Here is a 6,733-nt window from a genome sequence, read left to right as displayed (position 1 = left end):
TTTCAGTAAACCATCAGTGATCAATGTGAAGTAATTTATTACAGAAAAAGAATAAATGTGAAAAAAAGAACAAATGGAGAATTGCTTAGATGAAGGCTGGAATCTAGGCTCTGTCATTCATTCATTCAGCTGCTATTACTGCACACCTACTATGTACCAGTTGCCAGGGACAGGGCACTCAAGGAGCTGCCTTAGCAGCTAAAGGTGGAGAGGTGACAATAAACAAGTGTGATGGCTAATTTTATGTGTCAATTTGACTGGGTCATGGGGTGCCCAGGTGTCTGGTCAAGCGTTTTCTGGGTCTTTCTGTGAGTGTTTGGATGAGATTAACATTTAAATCAGTAGACCAAGTAAAGCAGATTGTCCTCCTCAATGTGGGTGGGCCTCATACAATCAGTTGAAGGCCTGAATAAAACAAAATTGCTGACTAAGAGAGAACTACACTTGCCTGATTGCCTTCAAACTGAGGTATCAGCTTTTCTTCTGCCTTTGGACTTGAATCGAAACATTGGCACTTCCTAAATCTTGAACCTGTCAGTCTTCAGACGGGAACTACACAACCAGCTCTCCTGATTCTCAGACCTTTGGACCTGGACTATAAGCAAATCATCAGCTCTCTTGAGTCTTCAGATTTCCGACTCACCCTACAGATAGTGAGACTTGCCCACTTCCATACCTGCATGAGTGAATTCCTTTTAGTAAATCAATTTCTCTCTCTCTCTCTCTCCACACACACACACACACACACCCCTGTTGTTTCTGTTTCTCTGGAAGATCCTGACAAATACAGCAAGCAAATCAATGACAATCTGACAGTAATAAACTGCCATGATGAACATAAAACAAGATCATGGAAAAGAGAGGGGTGGTACTTTAGCTGTGGAGGTCAGGACCCCTTCTCTGAGGAGGTGGCCTTTCAGCTGAACCAGAGTGGGAGAGCAACAGCCATGTAAAAGATGTGGGGAGATGATTGGGCAAAGGCCCTGTGGTGGGAGGGATGGTGGAGAGCTGGAGGGACAGAAAGAAAACCAGTATGCCTGGAGGGGAGCATGGTGGGAGAGGGAGGCAGGATATAAGGCATTAGAGAGTCATAGGCCATAGAGAGCAGTTTGGATTTTATTCCAAGTGCAAGGGGAATCCTTTGGAAGGTTTTAAGGAGGAGTGTAACACTCTGGCTGCTTGCATTCCTAGCTTGCTGTATCATCTTGGGCAAATGAATATACCTCTCTGAACTTTAGTTTCCTGACACTGTTGTGAGGATCAAATGAGATCACACAAGAGAGTGAGTTAGAACTGTGCCTGGCCCAAAAAAGTAGCTATAGAAACATCAGTTTCTTTTGCTGGTTGTTCACTAGGGGCAATGACTGGTAAATGCTGACACTAAAACAAACTGGAGAAGTGGAACTGACATGAACTTTCTGGAAGGCAGTATCAGCACATCCTTTGACAAGGGGCTACCTCCCTTGTGGCCTAGGGAAACAAAGAGAAACAGAGACAAAATGTATACCAAAGATGTTTGTCACAATGTCATTTACACATGGAAAAACTGGAAACAACTAAATGTCTGGGGTAAGGGGTGGTTTAAAGGCACTTTGGTGGGCGCCTGGGTGGCTCAGTCAGTTAAGCGTCTGCCTTCAGCTCAGGTCATGATTCCAGGGTCCTGGGATCGAGTCCTGCATTGGGCTCCCTGCTCAGTGGGGGGCCTGCTTCTCCCTCTGCCTGCCGCTCCCCCTGCTTGTGCACACTCTCTCTCTCTGACAAATAAATAAAATCTTTAAAAAAAAAGAAAGAAAAAGAAAAAAGGAATAGTTAATTTTCTACTTCTCATTTTACTTTGCTGTATTGTCCCAAGGTTTCCTCCCCGCCAAATATATATGCTTTTTTTTTTTCTCTAATTGGAAAAAAAAAGAAATATATTACATTACCTGGGAAATGCCTCTTGCTAAATTCAGGAATAATTTATAAATAGAACTGTGTTAGGATGCTTGGAAGAAATGGTGTAAGGAACGCATATCTAGGAGGCTGACTGATTCCCCAGGTCATCTAATAACTATGTGTTCAGCACAAACTTTCCTAGAGGTGGCTTCTTCCAGAGACTTCCTTTCAGTTGATGGCTTGGGGTTCAGGAGAAGAAGCAGCAGTCTTTGGCAACCTGGGAACCTAGTTTTGAATGCCAGCTCTGTCATTCAGTAGATGGGTATCCTTTGGCAATGTATGTAACTTCTCTGAGATTCTGTTTTTGTGACTGTAGGAGCAGTGATGTTTACTTTGACCTTTCTTTGGATGGGTTAAGGATAAAATACATCAAGTGTCTGTCTTCCGGTGAGTCCTTGATAAATGCTAGCTCTTATACTGTGATCCTCCTGCCCCAATATTGATCATACCTTATTATAGTGTAGCCCTTTACAGTTTGCAACGGTGTGTGGGGAGTTATGTTCATTATCTGATCCTGAAAAAAGTCTAATTTTTATTAAGATAATACCTTACCTGTATAGAGTACTTGCTATGTTTATAAGAATTATGTAATAGTGGGTGCTCAGTAAGTGCTGAATGAATGAATGAATGAATGCTTTCAAAGGTGGGTATAAGCAGAGAAAAAATAGTGGACTGCTTCATTGACTGGGGAATTCATTCTATGAGGCTAGATGCTGCCCCTAAAGCAAAGGTATCCCTGAATCTCCCTGTTATATTGAGGGGACCTTCAGGGCAGGCCAGGGTTCTGAAACTGCCCTGAGTCATTTTGGTGGACGCCAGAGACTGGTGTCCTGCTCTTGTCAAAAGACCGGGGAAGGGCCTTTTTCCTGCTCTGACTTGTGAAAAACTAGGGGTAAAAAGAGAGAGAGTTGGTGCCACCTGGAGGGTGAGAGTAGGCACCCCAGAGGAAGGCTAGAAAAATTCTTATAACAAAACACTTCTTTTAGTTCAGGGGCACAGGTGGGGTGGTGGTGGTAAGAACGTACCCTAAAAATAATCTCTGCTTTTTAAAAATTAAATTATTATTGAGATAATTATAGATTCATGAGCAGTTGTAAGAAATAATACAGAGATGGGGCACCTGGGTGGCTCAGTTCGTTAAGCGTCTGCCTTCGGCTCAGCTCATGATCCCAGGGTCCTGGGATCGAGCCCCGCATCAGGCTCCCTGCTCCGCGGGAAGCCTGCTTCTCCCTCTCCCACTCCCCCTGCTTGTGTTCCCTCTCTCGCTGTGTCTTTCTCTGTCAAATAAATAAAATCTTTAAAAAAAAAAAAAGAAAAAAAAGAAATAATACAGAGAAATGCCATGTATCCTTTAACTAGTTTCCCCCAGTGGTAACATCTTGTAAAACTATACTACATAGGGCACCTGGGTGGTGCAGTTGGTTAAACATCTGACTCTTGGTTTCAGCTCAGGTTGTGGTCTTGGGGTTGTGGGATCAAGCCTCAGCGCAGAGTATGCTTGAGATTCTCTCTTCCTCTGCCCCTCCCACTCATTCTCGCTCTTTCTCTCTCTCTCTAATAAATTAATAAAGCTTTAAAAAATTATAGTATATAGATCAGTTGAATAGAATCTAGAGTCCAGAAATAAACCCATACATTACTATCAATTGATATTTTTTTTTTTTAAGATTTTTTTTTTATTTATTTATTTGAGACAGAGAGAATGAGAGACAGAGAGCATGAGAGGGAGGAGCAGACTCCCTGCCGAGCAGGGAGCCCGATGCGGGACTCGATCCCGGGACTCCAGGATCATGACCTGAGCTGAAGGCAGTTGCTTAACCAACTGAGCCACCCAGGCGCCCTATCAATTGATTTTTGACAAAGGTAACAACACAATTCAACGGGTGAAAGAATAGTCTTTTTGACAAACGGTGCTGGGACAACTGGATAACCACATGCAAAAAAATGTATTTGGACCCCCCCCCCCCACCTCACACCATATACAAAAACTAAAATGGGCCATAGACCTAAAATTTAAGAGATAAAACTATAAAACTCTTAGGAAAAAACATAAGGATATATCTTCATGACCTTGGCTTAAGCAATAATTTCTTATATATGGACAGCAAAAGAACAAGTAGCAAAAGAAAAAGTAGATAAATTGGACCTCATCAAAATTAAAAAAAACAAAAAAAGCTTTTCTTCTTCAAAGGACATTGTAAAAAAAGTGAAAAGACAACCCATAGAATGGAAGAAAATATTTGCAGATTGTAAGTCTGATAAGGATCTAGTATCCAGAATATATAAAGAAATCTTACAATTCTACAATTTTAAAAAACCCAATTTTAAAATGAGCAAAGGATTTGATTAGACAACTCTTCAAAGAAAATATACAAATGGCTGTAAGCACCTGAAACGTCATTAACCATCAAGGAAGTACAAAACCACAAAGAGATACACCTTCACACCCACTAGGATGGCTATAATCAAAAAGATAATAATAAGCATTAACAAGATGTGGAGAAATTGGTGGTGAATTGAAATTGCTAGTGGAAATATGAAGTGGTGCCAATGCTTTGGAAAATAGGCATTTTCTCAAAAAAGTTAAGTAGTTATCATATAACCCAGCATTTGTACTCCTAGGTATACACCCAAGAAAAATAAAAACATATGTCACATGAAAACTTGTATACAAATGTTCAAAGCAGCATTATTCATGAAAGCCAAAAAGTGGAAACAACCCAAATGTCCATAAACTAATGCATGATAAACAAAATGTGGCATATCCATAAAATGGAATATTACTTAGCAATAAAAAGGAATCAAGTGCTGATTCATGCTATGACATAGGTTGAACTCTGAAAACATTATGCTAAGCGAAAGAAGCCAGACACACAAAAGGCCACATATTGTATGATTCCATTTATATGAAATATCCAGAAGAGGCAGATCCACTGAAATAGGAAGTAGATTAATGGTTGGGGAAGGGAGGGGAGTGAGGAAAGCTAATGGATACCACGTTCTTCTGGGGGTGATGAAATGTTCTAGAATTAGTGGTGATGGGTACACAACTCTTTGAATATACTAAAAACCACTGATTTGTATATTTAAAAGGGTGAATTTTATGTGGTAATATACCTCAATTTTTTTAACTAATAAAATTAATAAAAAGTAATATCACAACCAGTATACTGATATTGATACAATCTACCAATGTCATTCAGATTTTCCTAGTTTCTCTTGTACTTTAAGTACTCTGTTTCTACAAAGGACTTAGCAGTTATCCTGAAGAATATATATTAACATTTAAAAATAATAAAAAGCCTACAACTTTATATATATATATATATATATATATATACATAAAAGCCCATAGTTAGAGATGGAGTCACCACCCACAAGTCTTATTCTCAGAAAGGTATTGTACTTTTTGGCCTTGGTATGTAGTTTTATTTTTTTTTATTTTTTATTTTTTTAAAGATTTTATTTATTTATTTGACAGAGAGAGAGACAGCGAGAGAGAAGGAACACAAGCGAGGGGAGTGGGAGAGGGAGAAGCAGGCCTCCCGCGGAGCAGGGAGCCCGATGCGGGGCTCGATCCCAGGACCCTGGGAACATGACCTGAGCCGAAGGCAGACGCTTAACGACTGAGCCACCCAGGCGCCCCAACCTTGGTATATAGTTTTATAGAATTAATATAAAGACATAAAAGGATATTTTAGCCCAATACAATTCATCTGTATTTAGCCCAATTCATCTGTATTTCACCCTCTTAACATTAACAATCCAAATTTCTGAGGTTCTTTTCTGCTTTTTAACCACAAGGCATATTTATTTCACCTTAATTGTGAACACTTTTACACTCCGCTTTTCTCGTTTAATGTCTCATTTATTTTAAGAAGTTTGCATATTGGGCGCCTGGGTGGCTCAGTTGGTTAAGCGACTGCCTTCGGCTCGGGTCGTGGTCCCGGGGTCCTGGGATCGAGTCCCACATCGGGCTCCCCGCTCTGCGGGAAGCCTGCTTCTCCCTCTCCCACTCCCCCGCTTGTGTTCCCTCTCTCGCTGTGTCTCTCTCTGTCAAATAAATAAATAAAATCTTTAAAAAAAAAAAAAAGAAGTTTGCATATTGCCTCCCAAGTCATCAGAAATATTCCTTTATAAAGGGCAAGGAATATTTCATCTGATAGATCTACCATAATTCCCTTAACCATCCCATTATTGCTGGACATTTAGGGTGTTTCCAATTATCTTACTGCAAACTGCTGCAGTGGGCAAGTTTATTTTCTTTTGGATGATTTCCACCGGATAAGGGGTGGTGTTACTGGTTAAGGATTTTGAATATCTTTCTGGCTCTTGACAATTTCACCTTGGCGCAAGATCTTCCTTCGCTCTCCCTCTAGCCCCTAGCCTCAGCCTCAGCAAAGCCTAACCCTAGAGTCTGGCCCCTCCCCCTAATTCCACTCCTCCGCTATGCTGTTACTCCCTCTTTCACTTATGGGCCTCTGCCCCACCCCCTGCCGCTCCTCTCCACCACTGGCTCACCAGGGCTCCTTCTCCTCGCCTGACTTCGGGCAGCCCCCTCCCCAGGCAAGCTGGTGCCTGACACGCATTGCAGCGCTCGGCTATCCTGACTCGGGTTTGCCGTAGCCAAATGCAGTTTGGCACGCTGGCACGCACCATCCTTACCTTAGCCTCAGGGTGTCCCGCGCAGGTGCCCAGGAAGACAAACTGTGGTGACGTTTCTTTTCCCCCTTTCAGTCCATTCCCGCCTCCAGCACTAGGGCGGTGCATCTAGTAGGCGATCGATAAATATCTAAAG

Source organism: Neomonachus schauinslandi, chromosome 1, assembly GCF_002201575.2.
Source record: "Neomonachus schauinslandi chromosome 1, ASM220157v2, whole genome shotgun sequence".
NCBI classification, from domain to species: Eukaryota; Metazoa; Chordata; class Mammalia; order Carnivora; family Phocidae; genus Neomonachus; species Neomonachus schauinslandi.
The sequence above is the reverse complement of the archived record's forward strand: the minus strand, read 5'-3'. Positions refer to the sequence as shown.